The sequence below is a fragment of the Erpetoichthys calabaricus genome, chromosome 1 (assembly GCF_900747795.2).
Source record: "Erpetoichthys calabaricus chromosome 1, fErpCal1.3, whole genome shotgun sequence".
Lineage (NCBI taxonomy): Eukaryota > Metazoa > Chordata > Cladistia > Polypteriformes > Polypteridae > Erpetoichthys > Erpetoichthys calabaricus.
Window position 1 is genome coordinate 331,349,342 of NC_041394.2, and position 24,646 is coordinate 331,373,987.

At 39.4% G+C, this 24,646-nt stretch overlaps 1 protein-coding gene across 1 annotated transcript in view; it reads right to left on the bottom strand.

Annotated features, from left to right (window-relative positions):
- The window catches only part of LOC114666228 (gastrula zinc finger protein XlCGF57.1-like), a 31,326-nt gene extending 22,458 nt beyond the window's left edge, over positions 1-8,868 (bottom strand). Inside the window, exon 1 of the mRNA XM_028821002.2 lies at positions 8,757-8,868. The gene's annotated coding sequence lies outside the window, so the exon portion shown is untranslated. The remainder of the gene's footprint in view (positions 1-8,756) is intronic.
- Between the last annotated feature and the right edge of the window lie 15,778 nt (positions 8,869-24,646).

The following is a 24,646-nucleotide window of genomic DNA, read 5'->3' on the forward strand; positions in this document are numbered from 1 at the left end:
CTATGCAAATTTAACTAAGCAATTACATCTTTATCAAAAAACTGAAAAATTAGCAGACCTTGCATTAAATCCTAGTGACACTCAGCTTTTTAGTTAACAAAAAACAGTTTATGAAAGGTTCAGCATAAAGTGTTATTTACTCAGCCAACACTTTTTCTGGAAACTCTGCCTTTTTGTAACGTGTTGACTACTAACTCTGCCTTTCTGTAATGTGTTGACTACTAACTCTGCCTTTTTGTAATGTGTTGACTACTAACTCTGCCTTTTTGTAATGTGTTGACTACTGCCTCAAGATGCAAAGCACCAAAGGCTTTTTCAAAGCGGAGGTAAATAATATGGCATTGTCTTTCACACCAAAATATTTCTGTTACTTCCTCATAAAACTTCAATTTGTGGTACAGTCTCACCTATTTAATCCTATCTGATTACTCACTAACACACTAATATTGGATTAACATTGCAGACAAGATAGAGAAGAAACTACAGTGAATAACTTAGCTTTGACAAATGTTCAGTCAGCTATCCTATAGGTACCAGTATTGACCCCATTTAATTTTTTTTATTTTTAATTGGTCTTTGTGTGGCACATTCAGTTGCACTGATTCTGCAAAATGCACCCAATGGTTATGGGTGGGGCGGCACAATGGGTAGTGCTGCTGTCTCGCAGTAAGGAGACCCGGGTTTGCTTCCTGCATGGAGTTTGCATGTTCTCCCCGTGTCTGCGTGGGTTTCCTCCGGGTGCTCCGGTTTCCTCCCACAGTCCAAAGACATGCAGGTTAGGTGCATTGGCGATTACAAACTGTCCCTAGTGTGTGCTTGATGTGTGGGTGAGTGTGTGTGTGGTGCCCTGGCTGGGGTTTGTTTATTGCCTTGCGCCCTGAGTTGGCTGGGATTGGCTCCAGCAGACCCCCGTGACCCTGTAGTTAGGATATAGTGGGTTGGAAGATGGATGGCTGGTTATGGGGGTCTCTTTTACTCATGTACGCATAATGCAACAATGTTAGTTTTGTTTAAAAAAAAAAAAAATCTTTTATAAACCTGAAACCAGAACAGCATGAAAACAAAATTAAGCGAGAAGGTGGGGCTCTACGAATGGTAAATGGTGAAAACTCCATTAGCACACAAATGCAGTGTTCTTGCCATGCAAATGTGTGAATCCAAAACCAATTATGAAGAATATTTTATCAACACTTGTCATTAATAACATCTGTTTTCTATAGCAAAAAAACAAACTGTTTTGCATGAACTGTGATACTATCACTACCAGTGAAAGCTCACTAACATGTTAAATATCTCATCATCTCAATGTGCAACTATAAAACTGTATATCGTTTAGACTAATATGTCTCCAGAATGAAACAAGTCCCACTCATCTCTAACAATAAAGAAACTGATCCTAGTGTTTGGGTAAAACAGGAATTCTTTCAAAATAACACAAATTAAGTTGAATTCATTAAAATATCTTTGATTTCTTACTGCCTTTTTACATTTCTCATGCTGCATATTCTTTACATTTTATTACAACTTATAATTACACTAAATAAATGCAATCAACATATACATAAAGCATTGGGATATAATGATAGCAGCATTCAGGCCTAGATGCAAATCTCCAAATCCATCTCTCGCAGATCAAGATGAGGCAACCTTAACATCCCGTTGATAAGAATATCCATGTGACCACAGACTGGACTGAATGTTGTGTGACTGTTCGCTTTACAATACAAATAACCGGGACTCGACAAAGAAGTTGAAGTGAAATGTGCACACTGACAGCATGAAGCAGATAGGGCATGTGCATTACGTATACAGAGGAACAGTACACATTCTTACAGTGCTTATATGGCAAAACAGGAGACGGCGGAGGAATCAGCCTTCACATACTGCTTGACGGCTGTCACGTAAGGGAAGTCTCAAAAACCACACATACTGTCTCCTCGCTGCTCTGCACCATTAATAGTTGATACATAAGTCGCCACCACAGGAAAGCTAAACACCCACTTAATAAGACACCGCGTACTAAGGAGAAAATAAAAAACTTAAAGACTTGCATGATTTAGGCATACCACCCCATCAATCCAAACTCAAAGCAAACTGTGACCAGAACTGTTACGAAGGTGTTGGATTGTCGCGGATTTCAGTATCTCTTTGATTTAACACAGGCTCCATCAAGGAGCGACTGCTTATGCTCATGTTCTGGTCACGCCCCCTTGAGCACACGGTGTCTCACGATTTAACAAATTCCCATCTGTAATTCCAAATATTGGTATTTTGTTTCAGCATGGTACCCCGTGCTGTCTTCTTGAGAAGTAGAAGTCAAGTCCAAATGTGCCTCCCTTTAAGGAAATTGTATCTTCATCAAGTTACATGATGCGCTTGATTAAAATAGGAAGGAGATACAGTGGTTCTGTACTAACTTGACGTAAGACATTTGCACTTTGAAGCTCTGTATCCTGACAATGCAAATCATGTCATACTTTAAAAACTTCACTTTTTGCAACACTACTTTCAGAAAAACAAACACCCATCCCACCTTTGTTTTTCTAAAAATAAGAAGCATTCAAAACGCAATAAAACACTGGAATTGGTGCAAAATGCGCATATAATCGACACCAATATGTACTACAAAATTTCAGCATGTATTTATAGCTTTAATATTTTTTGTTAACATAACTGAATATTTTTAAAATAATAAATGATGTATACCAATGTCAAGTCTTTGGTGTAGAAGCTAAAACTGACAACTTTTCCAGACTTGTGTACCTAATGTGTCTAAAATATTCTTTTTATTAAATCTATGACCCTCATAAATTTACACGTAAAAGACCGTCGACTTCTGTGGAAATTATTTACAATAAGAATTGCAAAAGCAATTACTCACTCTTAACTTACTGTTTCAAAAAGAATTAGAATGATTTATCATTCCTGAACACTTATACACTGTATCTCCTAACCATTTACCTTCATGGGGATATATGGAATGTAAAGTTCAGAAAATTGTGAAAAATAAAAGACAAGAATGGACATCATAGTCACGCTTTCAAATGGAAATATAAATATGTGATTCTTGGGCTCATTTACCCCATTAAAATCACCACCCTTGTGCCTTCTTCACAAGGCAGAGGAGTGTAACATTTGATGAACTGTAAAAAGTGACATCAAAGATTCACAATTTTTTTTACTGTAGATTACCAACTGTATTATCAGACACTGATGTTACTGCTTCCAAATTAATTAAAATGATAGGTCACTTCTGAATACTTTTATTCATTTACCAAACCTCAGACTATATACTTTCAAAGTTAATAAGTACAATTATTTTACAGGCTGCAAAAAAAATAAAAGATTTACAGATTATTTATTGAACTTCCAGGTGCCGTGCTGGTGGCTGCCTTTAACAGGAGTTTGTTCTTTCTTTTTCCCCTTTTTGTTTTTTTTTTTGAACAACCTATTATTTTTTCCATATATTAAACTGTTTATTTATTTATTTATTACTAATATTAAGATATGGCCTCTTGCTTGTTACTATTAACTTTACATAGTGCTGGGCGGTATGACCAAAATTCTATATTACTGTATTTTTCAAAATTATCCCGGTTTCACAGTATTCAATGGTATTTTTTTCCCATGCATGAGTGGATGTTATCCACATTTTCCACTGCAATTACTGCAGTAGACTGGCTATGAATAACCTATTCCACTGTCATGAGAATTGTACATTGTACAAAAAAATGTGCACACAACTATTAATACAGGTTTGCATGGCCCCATAAAGTGATAATTTTCAAGGGGGTGGCACTAATGAAGAGAAGGAATCACATTGCACGACAGCTGTAGTCAAAATATAGAGCCTTTTTATTGAACAAATTTTGCAGACAACTTAAACTATAATTTTGACAACATATTTTCAACCATCCAAAGAGGCATTTAGACTTAGTAAAATATCCAGATGTGCTTCTCAAAAGTTGTATTACACTGAACCTATCATAGAAAGGAATAAATAGTCCATTTTTTTTGTAAACCAACTATACTTTCTGTTAATGTTAACAATTTCTGTCCACTGACACGTTAAAGTGTCTTTTTAAACAACTTTACTATCATTAAACTGCATAATATTTAAACTAATAACCAATAACAATAAATAACATTTGTAAGTTCCAGTAATAATACTATTACTTTAAGACTTCAAGCCCGGGTGCATTACACAGTATTCACCAAATTAAAATAAAACATGTGCATCCATCATATTGCAAATTGCATTAATATGGACCTTGCTTCAAGCTAAGCTATATACATAAGTAATAAAACTGCAACTTGCATTTATAATGCTATTTGTGGTATAGCGGGTCTGCAGCTTCAAAAAAAATATGGCCAGTTTTTAAATCCAGTTAGCCATGTCCGTCTCCGTGGGTGCGATTGCACGACCGCAGGGAGTTGAAGAGGTAATTGGGGTGAGTCACACCTGCACGTGCGGGATGCAATCGCTCTCAATTGCTTCATCGGCATCCTAATGTGCGTGATTAAGGCGCTGCGTCCATAGAGACATATTTATGGGACGGCAGGATAGGGGGAAGAGAAGATAGAACAGAAGGAGGTTAAAGAAGGGAAAAGGCTGTCATGGGAGACAAACTAGACACCAGGAAGGTGAAGGCAGCATGAGCTGGGGCTCCGTGAGGGAGCGCAGACTGAGGCGCTCTAAGGGCTGGTTCGCCAATAGGCAATAATTAATCAATTAATTCTTTTCTTTTGGATTTATATAGCGCTTTTCTCACTACTCAAAGCGCTCAGCAATTGCAGGTTAAGGGTCTTGCTCAAGGGCCCAACAGAGCAGAGTCCCTTTTGGCCCTTACGGGATTCGAACCGGCAACCTTCTGATTGCCAGTGCAGATCCCTAGCCTCCGATTAATTATTATTAATAATAATAATTCACTTTATTTATAAGGCACTTTACATTAGTAGTAAATCTCAAAGTGCTGCATAAAAAAATATTTAACAAAGACAAAACAAGATAAAAACAGAGATAAAACAACAATAAATAGTGGCATTCTTCTTCATATGCTTTCCTAAATAAAAAAAAAAAGTCTTTAGCTGTTTTTTAAAACAGCCCACAATCTGTTGTGTTCTCAAGCGCAGTGTGGCAGCAGCCATGCCTGGGATCAGCAGAAAGGAGTTTGTGCTGCAGAGGCTCCGCCGGCAACACCAGTGATGGGTGAGCCAGGGAGACAGAAGGTGGTGGGCTGCGATCAGGTGAGGAGAGAGACTGCATTTTAACGGATTTATATATTATGGATTTTATCCCCACGTTTCACTGGTTTTATGGATTTGCTATTTATTTGTATGGATTTGCTATTTATTTGGGTACTGTATTTTTTTAACACTGCACAATGGACACTTGGTTTTACTTTTGACTGTTTTTAATAAAAGCACTTGAGCACTTTCCACCATCCCCTAGCTTCAATGAGATTTGTCAGCTCATCTCAGTCATAACTATCGATGGTGTTGGTTCAACAGACTCCCATGTGGGAAGAGGGAGTCTGTAGGGGACCGGCATTGTCACACTATTACACAGTACCCAGGTACATTACACAGTATTCAAGTACTGGAGGAAAAAAAAACAAAAGTGCTACTTGACTTGCAGTATTATCCAGTACTACAGAAACAGCAGTCACACATTTTAAAATAATAATGGTCCACATCCGACCCTTTAAAACCAAAGTATCTCCAGACAACAGACATGACTCCCTTTTTCGGCAAAAGTTCTTCTGTGTCATCATGTTCAACTTTATCGTCTGTTACAGCTTCAGTTTCAGAATGTTCTCTGTTCATTTTCACCGCGCAATACCTCCACTAACGCATGTACTCCATTGCATGCATGTTTCATGGTGTAGCAGTGAAAAAGGTCCCCCCCTTAAACAGTTTCCCGCTGCGCCACGTTCAGAACGTTGATTAGGCTATTTTAAACCAGTGTTGCAGTATAAGAAACATCCACATCATAACAAAAATAAAAAATGGTTTTCAGTATGAACCTGTATACCTCCCAGCACTAACTTTAAATGAATGTTTGAATTAAAGATATGCTGCTGTCATTGCACATGCAGACACAAGTGCTCAGCCCCTCTCAACTGCCATCTGGATGAGCTGCAAACTTCAAAGTTGTCACAGTGACAGTAAAGAGAATTGGAATAATTTGAAGGTTATCCATGTCTATAACATCTGAGAATGTAAAGCAGAATATATTACATGGGTGGACAAATTAGTAATCTGGATGCCCGGTTCTACCAGTTTTTAATTACAGGCAACCAAACAACAAACTTGCAAAGCCCGGCAGACTACCAGTGGTTCTGAATCTTTAGTTCATACAGTATTTTACTAATCAAAAACAATTTGATAAAAATAAAACACCCAATCCTTAAATGTAAGATCATAAGTTTGGTGTTGGTTTTTAATGACAGCTGCTTCTAGCGAGAGACTTGTCGTAACCACCTTCCAAAGACAGGTTTATATTTGAAGCAACCACCTATTTGCAAGGGCAGCAAAGCAAAAATGACATCAGAAGTAGCAACATTCACAGGGTTGCACTATGCACAGAATTTTTTCTAACTACACGGTGGAGCCTTAATGATAAATTTTCGAAGTCAGGATGGTTACATGGGTTCCAGAATGATGAATGAAGGGCTGAAATATGATGCAACAGGTCATAAAACATGCAAAAATATTTGAAGTGCATCGCTTTATCACATATGTCACCCACTCATGAAAATATTTTACTTGCTCATCCTTTACCGTTTTTGGTTAAAGGGTCTGCATGCACACAAACACACACAATAGTAAGCAATATAGCAGAACTGTGTAGCAAGCAAGAGAAACTATAGTATTAACTGTAAAGCAGTTGGGGCAGTGATTGTAAGAATGCCAAAAGTGTATAATATATGTTTACTGTGATATAAATAAAGTAATAATTAACACAATCTTTGTTATGGATTAAAAAATATGGAGAGAGAACAATGATAACGGTTCCATTACTGCTTTAATAACATATACAGTACAAGAGAAAGGAATCATAATTACAAGCAGCATTATAACAAAAGTAAAAATAAAATAACTTTTCAAATACCAAAAAAAAAAAAAATGCGGAAAATATTCTGAGAAGTGGTGATGACTGCAGGGAGGGGACAGCATTAAAACCAAGCCAGAGAACGTACTGTACTTTATGCAGAGAGCATACAGAAACCACAAATAAAACGTGGGCCCTTGTTTACAAGAAAAACTAATTTTAGGACTGAAAAGATTTACAGTTTACTGTACTACTCAGCTATATTTATCAAATGCTGATGCAGTACAGAGTCAGTCAGTCAGTCATTATCCAACCCGCTATATCCTAACACAGGGTCACGGGGGTCTGCTGGAGCCAATCCCAGCCAACACAGGGCGCAAGGCAGGAACAAATCCTCGGGCAGGGCGCACTCACACACACACAAACAAAACTAGCACACACTTGGGTCAATTTAGGATCGCCAATGCTCCTAACCTGCATGTCTTTAGACTGTGGAAGGAAACCGGACATCCCGCAGACACGGGGAGAATACGCGAACTCCACGCAGGGAGGACCTGGGAAGCAAACCCAGGTCTCCTTACTGCGAGGCAGCAGCGCTACCACTGCGCCACCATGCTACCCCGCAGTACTGAGTCATTTCAGGAAATGTTGCGTCAGTGTACATTTTTGTTTTTAAGTTGTACAAGTAAACATTTTCAACCAACATGCTTACTTAAAGCTGAGAAAATGACCTACAACATTCAGCAGCTTCTTAATCACATTTAATGGCCTAAATGTTCCAACAATGCTCCTGTATCACATTGTCAAGTGTTCAGACTTAGGAAATGGTCATTATTAACCTTTGGAAATCATAGGACTATAGTCCATTACAAACATAACTTGCCTTATGCATTCACAGAAGGGGCATGAGATGAAACTTTTATATATATATATATATATATATATATATATATATATATATAAATATATATGCTCACAATTAACCAATGTGTACTGTGTGCTCCTAACAGATACACTGGAGGTTGTGAAAATGCTCCCTACTATTAGCCCAAAACCTGCAGAGTGTGAATATAGTTTGTCATGGCACTGACATCAAAAAGTTAATGCATGGATTGTTTTTAGTTTTGGTTTCTACACCGTACACTGGACAATGATATACGTTATATAGTATTAAAAATAATTCGTTATGTTCACACATATATACAGGCTGTGATTAAGTTCACAAGGCATATAGTATACAACGGTGTTGACTTTATGCTTTTTTTGCACTGACTTCGGTATTTTATTGCGGTTTGACAGGTTCTTTTCACTTTTACAAAAAAAGGGCTTCTTTGGGGAAAAAATTGCTCCGATGTTCATGATGTTTGTTTTGATTACATTATGATTTCCTTGTCGGACAAAGTGCGAATGTCAAACGTCAAGCTAAATTTACTTCCGGTTATTGTTATTTTCCGTAGAATCATGAAATGAATTTATATTCAACATTCGTTTACGTCTTAGGGTCCTTTAAACTAGGTTACGTTAAAGAGCGTGGAAATGACAAGTGTGGCCCCATCCACCAAAAGCTACAATTCATCGAGATCCGAGCGCGAGTCCTCCCAACAAAGTAAACAGAAGGGCGTTCGCGGACATCATGATAAACTAGGGCTACCGCAGTGTCATTTCTTATTTCAGTTCGCTCTCACATGATATAACTACTTACCTTTACCCTTTAGGGGGTTCCATCTACTGGTGTCTGAACACGAAACGATACATTTGCCGATGAAGCTAATTAGTAAGCGACACGACACCGCCCACTCGACCTGACAGTTCAATGTTCGCGCCGACAACTTCCGGTCATGAAAGCAACACACTGTATCAAAATAAAAGTACACCGAACATTTTTGCCCCTACACAGTGGAAATGAATCGCTCAGTTGGCGTAACCATTGGGTAAGTCAGCTGTAACTACTGAGTGTTTGACCCACATATATTTAATGGCTCAGAAACTGTCAGTATTGATAAAGATGGTCAAAATTTTGAACGAATAACACAAAAATGAGCAATATAATAACAAACTTATGTTATTTTATTCTACAAAACAATTGCAATTGGAAAGGTACACTTATAGAAATAAGCATTGTTGAATGGTAAAATTGAAAGAGTGGAAAACAAATGCCAGTGAGGTTCATTGAAATTATGCAAGTTTTATAGATTCACACACAATATCACACATGCAACCACATGAACACAGACATTTATGTAGAAGCAATGTTATCTGTACTGGCAAGAAAACAAATGACAGTTCTGATTAGAAGTATCGTGTAAAGGAAATTAAAAATGCTCAGAAATTAAGATATACAAAGGATAAATGAACTGATTCAGTAATTGCCTCCAAACTCATTGGATTGCACTTTATCTTACAGCAAGATAATGATCCAAACATACTGCTAAGGCAACACAGGAAATTTTCAAAGCTAAAAAATTGAAAATTCTGGAATGGCCAAGTCGGTCACCAAATTTAATTTCAATTGGGCAGGTCTTCCATATGCTGAAGAGAAAAGTTAAGGAGATAAGCTCCTGAAACAAGCAAGGAGCTGAAGATGGCAGCATTAGAAGCTTGGGGGTACATCACCAGAGAAGGCCCTCAGCATCTGGTAATGTCTATGAATCACAGACCTCAAGCATTCATTGTATGCAAAGGGATATTCGACAAAGAACTAAACATGAAGGCTTTAATAGACCTGCCATTGCTGTGTCCAGACATTATGGTACCCTGAAATGGGGGGGACTTTGTAGAAAAGGTGTTGTCATTACTATATGGTGTGACTGAAATGTATGCAAATCTCCTTAAATGAAAGTCTGCAATGTCCACTTTAATCACAATGTCTGAATTGTTTGATTTGTAGTTTTAAACTGGATCAGAGGAGAATATCAAGGAAAAATGTGTCTTTGTTCCAAACATTATGGAGAGCACCGTATGACACTTCATCAGCAACACTAACTAAAACACGCCCATCCACACGGACATAAGGGCTGAGATAGGCCCTGTTCTAATCTGAATATCTCAAAAGCCAAGGGCAGTGGAAGCATAAAATTGGGTTGGAGAAACTTGTATGATATATAAAATATAGGCACTACTCTAATAGGTACTTTGGTCAGTCATTTAAATTTCAGGTCACTACATCAACATCACTAACCCCTACCTGTATTTACAAGAGCTGAAATAGGCACTTTCCTAATTTGAATATGTCTTAATTCAAGGATTGTGTTAACATAAAACTCGGTATACTGTAATCTATAGACTGTATTCTAAGAGGACCTGGGGTCAGTCATGTAGGATTCATGTTACTGTGCCAGCAACACTAACTCAAACATACCTACTGTCTACACAGACATAAAGGTCTGCTTAGGTTTTCTTCTACAGTAAATATCTAAATGTCAAGGATAGTGCTACAATAAACTCAGAGTGGAAAGCCAGGATTAAATATAATTAACAGACTCACCTCCAATGGGAATTTGGATCAGTCATTTAAGTTTCAGGTCACTATTTTAGTAACAGTAACTCCAATATTATATATATACTAGGGGTCTCCGTCCCCTGCTTGCTTCGCTCGCCAACCCCTGTGTTTGGTTTACCGGATATACAATACAATATTTTTTGTATAGCCCAAAATCACACAAGAAGTGCTGCAATGGGCTTTAACAGGCCCTGCCTCTTGATAGCCACCCAGCCTTGACCCTCTAAGAAGACCAGAAAAAACTCCCAAAAAAAAACCCTTGTAGGGAAAAAATGGAAGAAACCTAGGGAAAGGCAGTTCAAAGAGAGACCCCTTTCCAGGTAGGTTGGGTGTGCAGTGTGTGTCCAAAAGAAGGGGGTCAATACAATATAGTACAATACATAGAACAGAATAAATCCTCAATACAATATAAAAATAAAAATTCTAGAAGTACGGAGTAGAATTTCACATTAGATGATATCACATAATATAATTTGGATTTGTTTTAAGTCCTGGAGACCTTATTCATCAAGCTGCATCCCCTATTTTGCCATTCCACATCTGAAATAGCGCTAATCCGATGAAAGGACCCCTCATTCCCACGTCCCCATTCATCAGGGATGACTTTACCTTAGGCAGGCAATCTACAATTTAAAGTGATTGTTATTTTCTTGTGAATTGTTACATATGCATTATTTTCACTTTTACTTTAAAAACTTTTGTAAAAACAATACTTGTTTCTTTATATCCTGCCTCGCGCATGGTCACGTCTTTTTCTTCCCAGACGTATAATACTGCTCGTGTTGTGAAGGGTGTTGCGGCTGAACGTACGCTAAGGATATGCCTTTGGATCATTTGCTGTCTTTTTGCTGCTTGCTAGCTGCCTCTTCTGCCTGTCGCATGTCGTTGTTTTAAGAGTTCGAAGCACATGATGCTTGCCTGCCAAAAGCAATCCAACAACTGCTAGCTTAGAGGTCTGTTGACTTGTTTTAAATGATGGCTCGCTGCCTGGTCTTGCGTGACGTTGTAAAAGCAATACCTGTCTTTTATTTCTGGCTGTGGGCATGGTTGAATTCTTTCTTGCAGGATGTATAACGCTGCTCGCATTCGGTTGGGGTAGCTGCTGTGGCGCTGCCCTTCGATCTTTTTAAAGCCTGTACAGCCGCTGTCCTTATTGCTACAGCCCTGGGGCAATCTCTTGGCACCAAGTCTCATGTTTATGGTCCCCGCGAGATGCACCGTGGCAAGTCTCCTTGGTCTCGCGGGTGTTTAAAATGTCTTTCGAGATTATCACATATCGTAGCCTTGCATTTGCTTTCCATTCCAGGATTTTCTTTTATATACAGTGCATCCGGAAAGTATTCACAGCGCATCACTTTTTCCACATTTTGTTATGTTACAGGCTTATTCCAAAATGGATTAAATTCATTTTTTCCTCGGAATTCTACACACAACACCCCATAATGACAACATGAAAAAAGTTTACTTGAGATTTTTGCAAATTTATTAAAAATAAAAAAATTGAGAAAGCACATGTACATAAGTATTCACAGCCTTTGCCATGAAGCTCAAAATTGAGCTCAGGTGCATCCTGTTTCCCCTGATCATCCTTGAGATGTTTCTGCAGCTTAATTGGAGTCCACCTGTGGTAAATTCAGTTGATTGGACATGATTTGGAAAGGCACACACCTGTCTATATAAGGTCCCACAGTTGACCGTTCATGTCAGAGCACAAACCAATCATGAAATCAAAGGAATTGTCTGTAGACCTCCGAGACAGGATTGTCTCAAGGCACAAATCTGGGGAAGGTTACAGAAAAATTTCTGCTGCTTTGAATGTCCCAATGAGCACAGTGGCCTCCATCATCCGTAAGTGGAAGAAGTTCGAAACCACCAGGACTCTTCCTAGACCTGGCCGGCCATCTAAACTGAGCAATCGGGGGAGAAGGGCCTTAGTCAGGGAGGTGACCAAGAACCCGATGGTCACTCTGTCAGAGCTCCAGAGGTCCTCTGTGGAGAGAGGAGAACCTTCCAGAAGGACAACCATCTCTGCAGCAATCCACCAATCAGGCCTTTATGATAGAGTGGCCAGACGGAAGCCACTCCTTAGTAAAAGGCACATGGCAGCCCACCTGGAGTTTGCCAAAAGGCACCTGTAGGACTCTCAGACAATGAAAAAGAAAATTCTCTGGTCTGATGAGTCAAAGATTGAACTCTTTGGTGTGAATGCCAGGCGTTATGTTTGGAGAAAACCAGGCACCGCTCATCACCAGGCCAATACCATCCCTACAGTGAAGCATGGTGGTGGCAGCATCATGCTGTGGGGATGTTTTTCGGTGGCAGGGACTGGGAGACTAGTCAGGATAAAGAGAAAGATGACTGCAGAAATGTACAGAGACATCCTGGATGAAAACCTACTCCAGAGCGCTCTTGACCTCAGACTGGGGCGACAGTTCATCTTTCAGCAGGACAACGACCCTGAGCACACAGCCAAGATATCAAAGGAGTGGCTTCAGGACAACTCTGTGAATGTCCTTGAGTGGCCCAGCCAGAGCCCAGATTTGAATCCGATTGAACATCTCTGGAGAGATCTTAAAATGGCTGTGAACTGACGCTTCCCATCCAACCTGATGGAGCTTGAGAGGTGCTGCAAAGAGGAATGGGCGAAACTGGCCAAGGATAGGTGTGCCAAGCTTGTGGCATCATATTCAAAAAGACTTGAGGCTGTAATTGCTGCCAAAGGTGCATCGACAAAGTATTGAGGAAAGGCTGTGAATACTTATGTATATGTGATTTCTCAGTTTTTTTATTTTTAATAAATTTGCAAAAACCTCAAGTAAACTTTTTTCACGTTGTCATTATGAGGTGTTGTGTGTAGAATTCTGAGGAAAAAAATGAATTTAATCGATTTTTGAAAAAGGCTGTAACATAACAAAATGTGGAAAAAGTGATGCGCTGTGAATACTTTCCGGATGCACTGTATATGATAGATAGATAGATAAACTTTATTATTCCCAAGGGGAAATTCACAAACATAGCCTTATCCTCTATGTTTTCATTGGAGCAGTTGTAGGCATTTCCTTGATTTTTAAAATTTTAAAAGGGAGGGATTGTGACAGTATTAAACCAAGGTTTATTAGGTTCTATGGGCACATCTCTAATAGGAACCAAGGAAAACACATGAGATTTACTTGATGCTTCACATGACTAGGGCAGACATGTGAGGTTTTAAGGCCTTTTTCCTGTTATGGAAGCCATTTTGTGTACCATTAATATGGTCACATCCCGTGTTCTCTAGGGGCTGGTCTCTAGGGTCGTGACCTTGAATTAATCAACAGTCGGGATGAAAGGTCAGTCTTTGCACTGAACCTTATCCAATCTGAGGATAAAACCTTCTAAACCATTTTGAATTCTCTTTGTGATTATTGTTCGTGTCTTGCCTGGTTTTTGATTTCTTGCCTGATTATTGTCTGTGATTTTTGCCTCTCGTCTGGCTTCCTTATATTTCTATTTTCATTAGTTTTGTCTTTTGCACGCATCTCCCAATTTAACTCAAGAAAGTAGTTATCTGTTTTTTGCTGCCAACTGACTTTAACATGCCCCTTTTATATATGTAACTGTACATGCAAGTTGGCAAACATCCACCACGGTGCCCTCACAGTTGCGAGAAGCAGATCATAGAATGTTGCATAGTTTACTGTCAAATAATGCAAAGAGTAGCTGACTTGCAGACCAACCACAAGCGTTACCTGGTAGGTAACCACCCATACAATAAGATTGTGATTCAGACTACGAATGCTATGAATGTAATTACCCCGATCACCAGGCTGTCAAATAAATGAACTACACACTGTTGTGCAATGTAAAAAGGCTCTGATGCTGACATCTGAGGTTCGATCCCCAAAAGGGGTGCATTGAGTGTGTAAGCCTGATGAGCCCAAATAAGGGCGAAACACATGTCGCATACTCTTTGCATTAAATGACAGTAAACTATGCAACATATATAGATATATCCTACGGTGGCCAAGAAGGGCAAAAGATAGATAGATACTTTATTAATCTCCAAGGGGAAATTCACAGTTACACCTATGCTACAACCTAGCATGTTGCACCTCCTTTGACTTTCAGCACATCATCGATTCTACAGGATGTTTGCAAATGTTTTAAATTATTGATGTACCATGTGCAAAGTATTGTATTGTGTGGTTGCTACAAAGTGGATGGCTGCACAGTCTTGCTGTAAACAGCTCTTTCCACACCATCCCAAAGATGCTGTGTCAACCACCTAAGTAATAAAAACTCGTTGCCATACTTTGGAACCATTCAGTGACAATACCTACCTTAATGACATGTTGCATTATCATGCTGAAAATTTCCATCCCGTGTTTGGATAAACTGTAAACATGAAGTGATGAGCTTGGTCACCAACAATGTGGGCATACAATTTGCCATCCGGACATTCTACAGTTGGTATCAGGTGCTGCAATCAGAACATTTAATATGTCACTGTCCTCTGTACAAATATATTTTATAAATCTACTTTTCTTTCTACTCACATGCACACAGCCAGATTTAGCACAGGGGCTCATCATATAGAACTGCTAGGCAAGCATTAGAAGACAAGAAAGGGACAACTGTGAAATGGGCATTGTACTATTTTTGTGTGTCAGAGTCATCACGAAACTGTATCCTCTTTTGCCTTGTATGAAATGACATGATTCACCTAAGTGGGGGCCTGCACATGAAGAAAGAGTACAAAGCCTTGGAACATTGCCCGGCACATCTTTGAAGCCGACAGACGGATGTGAGATTCCATTATCTGATCCTGAAAATCATTCCAATGCAGCGGCGAAAATGGCAGACTCTACACATTGGGCCCCAACTCCCAAACTGGGTTCTTGCCATTGGCTTCCTTCTACTGTTATGCAGTGTAAGCTGTCATTAAAGAATTTTCTCTTACGTGATTTCTTACCGCCGTATGACTAAGGGAGGGGTATCGCCTTTTAATATCATATCTATATAGATTCGGGTTATGTAACACACCACAATTACAAAAGACTCATTCTAACAGGGGAGCTAATGCCCCCTGCTGGATACACGTGGCCTAATGTGTGTCACACTAATACACTGTCACCATTCTGGCCTGTACTGTTGACACCAGGCAGAACGGCTTATGTTGCTTGGGCCGAACCCTGATCCTTCCATTAATATGACATGAAAGGTACTTGTAGCTGGTCTGACTAAGCAACTTTTTCTGCTGCTCAGTGTTCCAGTTTTCAGGCTTCTGTACCCACTAGAGACACACATGCTTGTTTTTCATTGACATCTAACAATTTATCCCACCTGAGACAGAGTTCAATAAATGGTGTGTTCTAATGTTTAATTTGTATGTGATTTACTTATTTTGCTTATACACTTCTCCCTGTTCCTCTTAAACCCCTCTGGACCATAAGCTTTTTTTGTCCACAGACCAACTAACACTGGAAGCATTTCAGTTTTCTCTGTAAACCCTTGAAATGGTTCTGTGTGAAAAGCTCACAATGACAGACATTTGAACCGATACGCCTAGCGTCAATTATCATGTCACTGTCCAAGTCACTAAGGTCACTCCTTTCGTACCTTCCATTGACTGATGCTATAAACAATCAGCTGTCCAGTTTATGTATATTTTTTCTAGTAAAAGCTGTAAGGAAAAATAGCACAAAGTATATGAAATAAATACATCAGCATGATTTTATTCAGTTTTTGCATGACTGTAAATGTATGTTTTACTTTAACTAGGTTGAAATTTATATATTTAAACAGAATGTCAACCTTTGGAAAAAGTACTTTGTGAAAACATTGTTATTGAGCATGTTAATGTTGTTAAAGAACACAGTGAGTATATCTTTAATAACTATGTATTTTTAAAAGACATCCCAAAAGGTTGTGGAGGTCAGACTGGTCTGGCCTAATAACACAGGGGAACTATAGAAGAAATGGCAGAGCAGACACTGTTTCCTTAGGAGACCTTTAACATGCGTAGTGACATCTGTGGTGATTATGGTATATTATTACAGTTATTTCTAAAAGCTAAGACATTTTTATGTCAGGTTAATCAAAAGGCATGCATGAGACACACACTGGTCTTAAGATCAACTTTCTGGACTCTTAGACACAAGCTCATTTTGAAAAGGTCACAAGCTGGAACCCTTGTATTACAAGGCCCACTTCTGAACAGCTGCAGGAGGAGGGGTCTTGCAAAAACCACAAGCAATCTGAGGCGTAGAGTTAGCAGACACAGGTAGTGGCAAAAGCAGAAGAGGGAGATCTGCAGAAGGTCAGAGAGTGGGTGGGACATAGACCCTCGAGAGAGGGGGAGGCAGACAGATACAAGGTTAGTCACCTGAGAGAGCGGAAGAGAGACTGAAATCACCGGTTATGATGGACTGATGCTCCTAATATCACAGTACCATGGGAGCTCAGGTTGTGTAACATAATTTGTCACACTCATTTGCTTCCGCTTTGTTATAATACTGTATACGCTATGTTTGGACAAATAACTTAAAAACATCTGCTTTTCTGTCCTACGTATTGCTTTATCCATCAGGGAAGAAGGGTTTAGGGGCAGATGTCCATTATGAGATGCAGGATCACTTGATCTCAGTCAATTAGGTGTAAGCTCATAGTTCCAGAAGTAGGGTGTATTACTGCCATGAGTCAAGTGGCCCCCTACCACAGAGAAGGAATCCAGTAGCAGTAAGAAGAGAATCACAGTAGCAGCCTTAGGACTGGCCATCAGACCCAGGAAGAACGCTAACAGGTTCAGGTTGTGACAATTCGGGCTCTATTCCAGAGGAACAGGGCTGTGTACAGTAGGCAGTAAGGGACATAAGGGTGGAGTATCCATAAAAAGAACCTTCTTGCACGGAGAAGGGGATAATCTTTTAGGAGGAAGGGCACCTCCCATCTTTCACAACAAAACAACATCCTATACATGGTCTACAAGATTGTGATAGCCACTGTGTATGGAAGAATATTTCAGAAAAAATAAATATGCAAATAAAAAGTACTGTGAAATGTGACAATAAATAATAACAACAGGAGTATAAATAATAAAATGTGTCACAAAATATATATTTTTGTTGCTCTTCATATATTTATTTAATTATCCATCTTAATTAATTTATTTCAATGATATCGCACACAACATGACATAAGCCCCAAAATGAAAACCGTCACTTTCGCGTGTCATAGTTGAGAGGTTGGGCTGTGGAAAATACTACTTTTTTTTGATTGGTAAATCGTCTGCAGAGTGGACAAATGTGGTTTATTTGACTTAAGAATCCTGTGGCTCATGCGCACGCTCAGAGTTATCACTGTACATGTCGGACACAAGAACAAAAAATGTTGCCCAGAATTACTGTGTGAAGCAGCTACTTTAATTCAAGTAACTCATCATTAAGAGTCTGCATCTAAAGTGTCTGTGCTAAAATGAGGTACATGATGTCCTAGGTTTATGTCCACTGTACAGCTGATTCACCAATCAAAAAAAAAAAAAACTTGCTAGAACCTTTCATCTCAGCTTTAACAAGTGAAAGTGACAGTTTTCATTTCGGTGTATCTTGTTGCATGCGTGTCACCGAAATAAATGAAGGAATAATTAAGGTAAATACCAACAAAAAATAAATAAAAAATATATATATATTGTGTGACACATTTAATTGTACATGCTCACATGTCATATTATTATTTGTTCATTGTTACATTTCACAGTACTTTTATTTATCGTTGTACAGTATTTATTTATTTAATTTTGTTCAAAATATTCCTCATTAATTGTGATGTGCATGGAATCACATCACTTCAAGAGTTGCTCATCAAATCAGCCAGTGAATTAATAGGGCAGGTTTAGAGGCTCAGCTATACTCTGGAACCTCTTGAAGGTTGTAGTGGAGTAGAGAATGAAGACAAAACTGAGTGCCATCATGAATAATGCTGCTTATCCTCTCTGACACACCAATACAGAGGACTTTCAGCCAATTAATTATTCAGCAGAAGTGTGTCAAGAAACACAATGGGGCTCCTACATACATATGGTAGTATGCATTTAAATGCCTCACTGTCACTGCTCTATTATCATTAGCCAGTTCAGATTTTTTTCTTTTTTTGCAAGTGTTGTGTGTTTTTGAGGTTATTGCTATTTGTTATAATATTTCTCAAACTTCTGTAAAAGCATAATTTCTCCTTGGGACAAATAAAGCAAAACATGTTTTAAATTAGCCTTCTATGCAGGTTTGAAGCTTTGTTTAACGATATGTGAATAAAAGCATTAATAGAAAAAAAATTGCAATATTTTTAGATCCCGTCTGTCACTGTACTGGATTAATCAGTTAAAAATGAAAGACTGGGTTTTATTAATTTGCTGGTCTAAATGTTTAGTCTCATGTCAATAAAATACTTGAAAAAGCGAACACGAATCATCATTTAAAACAGGGGTTCTCAACATTGGTCCTGGGGACCCCCTGTGCTGCAGGTTTTTGTTCCAACCCGCTTCTGTTTTTAATTGGACTCCTTGGCTAATTAAGTGATGTGTTATTTCCCCAAGTTCTGTGTTTTGAGAACAATATAGAAATTAGAAAACTAAGTTTGGTAAAAAAAAAAAAAAGTAAAATAAAAAAATAAAATGTACTAAGCAGTTATATGGGAATAATGTTTTTTTTTCTTTTTAACAATATTTTCATCTTGAGGTTTATTCTACTCTTCCAGGTGCTCTAATTGTTAATTAATCCAATGTTTTCTAATTATTGGGTCTGACACTAAAGTAGTTGCAGCCTTTCATGATTCAGTGTTGTTTGCCTGGGTGTCTGATCCGTTTGTTTTTAATTGTCATTATTAAGATGCAATGAAGGGGGAATACTGCACAGAGAAAGGGCAAAACATAATGAAATCAACAAAAGTTGGTATCAGGTGCTGCAATCAGAACATTATTTAATATGTCACTGTCCTCTGTACAAATATATTTTATAAATCTACTTTTCTTTCTACTCGCATGCACAGAGCCAGATTTAGCACAGGGGCTCATCATATAGACTGCTAGGCAAGCATTAGAAGACAAGAAAGGGACAACTGTGAAATGGGCATTGTAGTATTTCTGTGTGTCAGAGTCATTATATACATACACACTCTCACTGGTCATGTTGTCTGTTCACAGCAAAATCTTCCACATGCAAGCACCACACCTCAAATCAACTCCAGGCCTTTTATCTGCTTAATTGATAATGACATAACGATGGACTTGCCCACACCTGCCCATGAAATAACCTTTGAGTCAAATGTCCAATTACTTTTGAGATCCTGAAATTAAGGGATTGTGTTAAAAAATGCTTTAGTTGCCTCACATTTTTATGCAATCGTTTTGTTCACGCCACTGAATTAAAGCTGAAAGTCTGCACTTCAACTGCATCTGAGTTGTTTCATTTAAAATTCATTGTGGTAATGTACAGAACCAAAATTAGAAAACAGTTGTCTCTGTCTAAATATTTATGGACCTAACTGTATACTGTATATATATATATGTATGGAAGAGAAGGTCTGTGATACGGTTTGCATATTTGGAGTTGGAGATCCACAAAGGGAGAAAAAACGAATCACGTATCATAAAATAGTTTTATTCCTGAGCTTTCAACCCCTATCAGGGGTCTTCATCAGAGGATAATGCTTAGACTTACAAGAATCAAAGGCAATATATAGCAGCACATTCAGGGGGGGGTGGGTGGAGGTGACTAAGTCCGTATGATCAAAAAGGGGGGGGGGGGGGTTATCGTTAAATTAAAGTGCATATGTCTTTCTTAAGTTGGCATATGCTGGGTTTATGTCCAAGTGTCTGTTGATGGCATTTTCATCTGATAGCCAAGACTCGGCCAACTCTCTGGCGCTTTTTGTACTGGCCTTAAATTTTACTTTCACGTTGTCCTAGCTGAATGTGTGTCCTGTCGATTTAGTATGTGCATATATCAAAGATAGTGCGTCCTTTCTTCTGACAGCGTTGCGATGTTCCTGTACACGTGTTGAAATTCTTTTTGACGTTTGTCCTATGTATACAGCTGAGCAAGAATTGCATGGAATACTATAAACTGCGTTTCGTGTTTCGGCTGTCGATTTCTTGTTTTTAGCATTAACCAGGACCATGCGCAGATTGTTGGTGGGTTTATGTGCTATTTTGATGCCCCACTTGGTCAGGGTGCGTGCCGTGCCTTCTGACACATTATGGTAGTATGGGAGTGAATGCCAGGTGGAGTGGGGGTTCTGATGTACGTCGCTTGTATGCTGATTCCTTTGGCGCCTGCTGTGTAGACTCCGATTAATGAATGATTTTGAGTATCCGTTCAAGGTGAAAAGTTGAAACAGATAGCGTCTCTCATTAATTTTTGTTTCCTTGGTATTACAATGCGTGTGGACTCGTTTAAATAGGGTTTTCACGCAGCTCCGTTTATGAGATACCGGGTGATTGCTGGCAAAGTGTAGAATCTTGTCTGCGTGGCATTGTTTGCGGTAAACACTTGTGGTCAGGGTGGCGTCACTATTTCTTTTGATGTAAATGTCCAGGAAATTGATGTGTCGATTATTTTCTTTTTCCATTGTGAACTGGATTGCAGGGAATATTGTGTTAATATGATTGAAGAATTCATTCAGCTGGCTCTTTCTTAATATGACGAATGTGTCGTCTACATAGCGTATCCAAATTTTGGGTGTAATCTGGGATAAAGCTATGTTTTCAAATCGTTGCATTACCAGTTCAGCTAGGAGTCCCGATAACGGTGATCCCATCGGCATGCCTTCTTTCTGTGTGTAATACTTGCCGTTGGACCATCATACAACTTGTCAAAAAGACTTTTCCAACTACTTAAACATTTAACGGACGACTCGGATTATTCTGTCAACAGCGCGGAGTCGGCATTACAGCGCTTGAATGACGTATCCATCGCCGAGGACGAGATCATGGTCTCGTTTGATGTTATATCGCTATACACCATGATCCCGACCCAACTGGCCACAGAAACATTATTAATGAAACTGGATAGTGACCCCACCATAGAGACAAGAACCAAACTGTCCATCAAAGACTTAATGCACCTAATATCACTTTGCCAAAAAACGCACTTTCATTTCAACGGCAAGTATTACACACAGAAAGAAGGCATGCCGATGGGATCACCGTTATCGGGACTCCTAGCTGAACTGGTAATGCAATGATTTGAAAACATAGCTTTATCCCAGATTACACCCAAAATTTGGATACGCTATGTAGACGACACATTCGTCATATTAAGAAAGAGCCAGCTGAATGAATTCTTCAATCATATTAACACAATATTCCCTGCAATCCAGTTCACAATGGAAAAAGAAAATAATCGACACATCAATTTCCTGGACATTTACATCAAAAGAAATAGTGACGCCACCCTGACCACAAGTGTTTACCGCAAACAATGCCACGCAGACAAGATTCTACACTTTGCCAGCAATCACCCGGTATCTCATAAACGGAGCTGCGTGAAAACCCTATTTAAACGAGTCCACACGCATTGTAATACCAAGGAAACAAAAATTAATGAGAGACGCTATCTGTTTCAACTTTTCACCTCGAACGGATACTCAAAATCATTCATTAATCGGAGTCTACACAGCAGGCGCCAAAGGAATCAGCATACAAGCGACGTACATCAGAACCCCCACTCCACCTGGCATTCACTCCCATACCACCATAATGTGTCAGAAGGCACGGCACGCACCCTGACCAAGTGGGGCATCAAAATAGCACATAAACCCACCAACAATCTGCGCATGGTCCTGGTTAATGCTAAAAACAAGAAATCGACAGCCGAAACACGAAACGCAGTTTATAGTATTCCATGCAATTCTTGCTCAGCTGTATACATAGGACAAACGTCAAAAAGAATTTCAACACGTGTACAGGAACATCGCAACGCTGTCAGAAGAAAGGACGCACTATCTTTGATATATGCACATACTAAATCGACAGGACACACATTCAACTGGGACAACGTGAAAGTAAAATTTAAGGCCAGTACAAAAAGCGCCAGAGAGTTGGCCGAGTCTTAGCTATCAGATGAAAATGCCATCAACAGACACTTGGACATAAACCCAGCATATGCCAACTTAAGAAGGACATATGCACTTTAATTTAACGATAACCCCCCCCCCCTTTTTGATCATACGGACTTAGTCACCTCCACCCACCCCCCCCCCCTGAATGTGCTGCTATATATTGCCTTTGATTCTTGTAAGTCTAAGCATTATCCTCTGATGAAGACCCCTGATAGGGGTTGAAAGCTCAGGAATAAAACTATTTTATGATACGTGATTCGTTTTTTCTCCCTTTGTGGATCTCCAACTGCAAATATATATATATATATATATACATATATATATATATACATATATATATATATATATACACAAACATACTGTATATACATATATATTATATATATACATATATAAATACATAATTTTATTTTTCTTCAGCTGGAGGGCACGTCTTCCTCGTGAACCCCCCAGCCACAACACAGTCCCAAAAAAGCACTTAGCTCCAAACAACAAACACGCTTCCTTTGGCACCACCACTCCTCCAAGGTGACCTCGTCCTCTTCCTCCCGATTCTGGTTCCTGAATGGTGGATGCTGGCCCTTTCTATAGCCCACCCGGAAGTGCTCCAGGTGCTTGATCAGCTGTTTCTAATTGCACTTCCAGGCGGGGCTGTATATTTGCCCGGGCCGCCTCAGGGACCCATGCAGCAACCCCTGGCGGCCACCCCAAATTGCAACATGGGTTTGTAGAGAACTCCATCTCCCACGGAGCCTTGCGGGAAACTGAGCCATTAACGTCAGCCAGGAAGGCTGCCACCAATCATCCCAGGGGAGGTACTGAGAAGCCCATGGTTGCTCCCCCAGAATATATGTAGAAGGGGCATCCCGGCCGGGCATGGGCCGCGCCCCCCCACCACAATATAAATATATAAAACACACACACATACAAAGTTGGTAGCTAAGCAAGGTACACGCCCCGAGGCTGGCGCATGAGTGAAGAGGGCCCCGTCCCCCTTGGCCTGCTGCATCTTTCTCATTTGCACAAATAAAATCGGTACCACACGCGAACTATGATACTTAGTGCGATGAGAGAAGTCGCAAAATCAACCAGAATGTTCAAGCAAATTGTCGAAAAAACTCCAATCTAAATCTGTTAAGTAGTTCTCTCATGACAAGCGGACAGACATACAGAGAGACATTGGATTTTATATATACAGCGATATCCAGGAGCCAAAGAGGAGCCATTGGAGCAGTACAATCATTATCCAGTTCTTCAGTGGGGAATGCTGATTATTGTATGTGCGGTTTAGGAAAGTGAAGAAGGTTTTCTTCTTTTGCAGATGGCTTCTGGCATCTAGAAGGTAACTCACCATTATAAACACTCACCCATTGTACATATTGAGTGAGCTTTTTATGAAACTTTCCGGGTGGGCTACAGTATGTTATATAGGGACTGTGCTCTTCCAAGACCCAAATAGCAATTTTTGCCTATCTGTGCACAGTGCACCTGTTCTAATCACTCATAGCATCTGCCTGAAAGTGACGGGTCAGACCCCCCCATGTGCATTCAGGCCAATCAGGGTGTTAGGTGTGGTCATTGGTGTAGACAGAGAAAAGGAGAGGAGACGGAACACAGCCCCAAGAGCACTGTCTGTCATCCGTTTCTTAGAAAATCTGAGATCCAGGGACATGCAGCACAGTCCACATTTCTACAGAGCATACTGTATAACCCCCATTTTCTTAATACCTCAATATTATCATTTACAGGTATTAATGTAAAAATGCAATTACATTCATTTGCACAGTATGAGTCTGCTGAATTGGCACATTTACAATATTATTTTTTTAGAAAATGTGCTATAATTCTGTGTTCCATTTCAACTGTCGATTTTCTTGTGAAATCGTCATATTTGAAAATGATCATTTGAGTAGCAAAGTTAGTCCAGACTTCACTGAGGCTTTTATTTTGATACATTTCTTTCTTTCTATTTTTTTTTTACCTCAAGAACTCCTGAAGAGGGC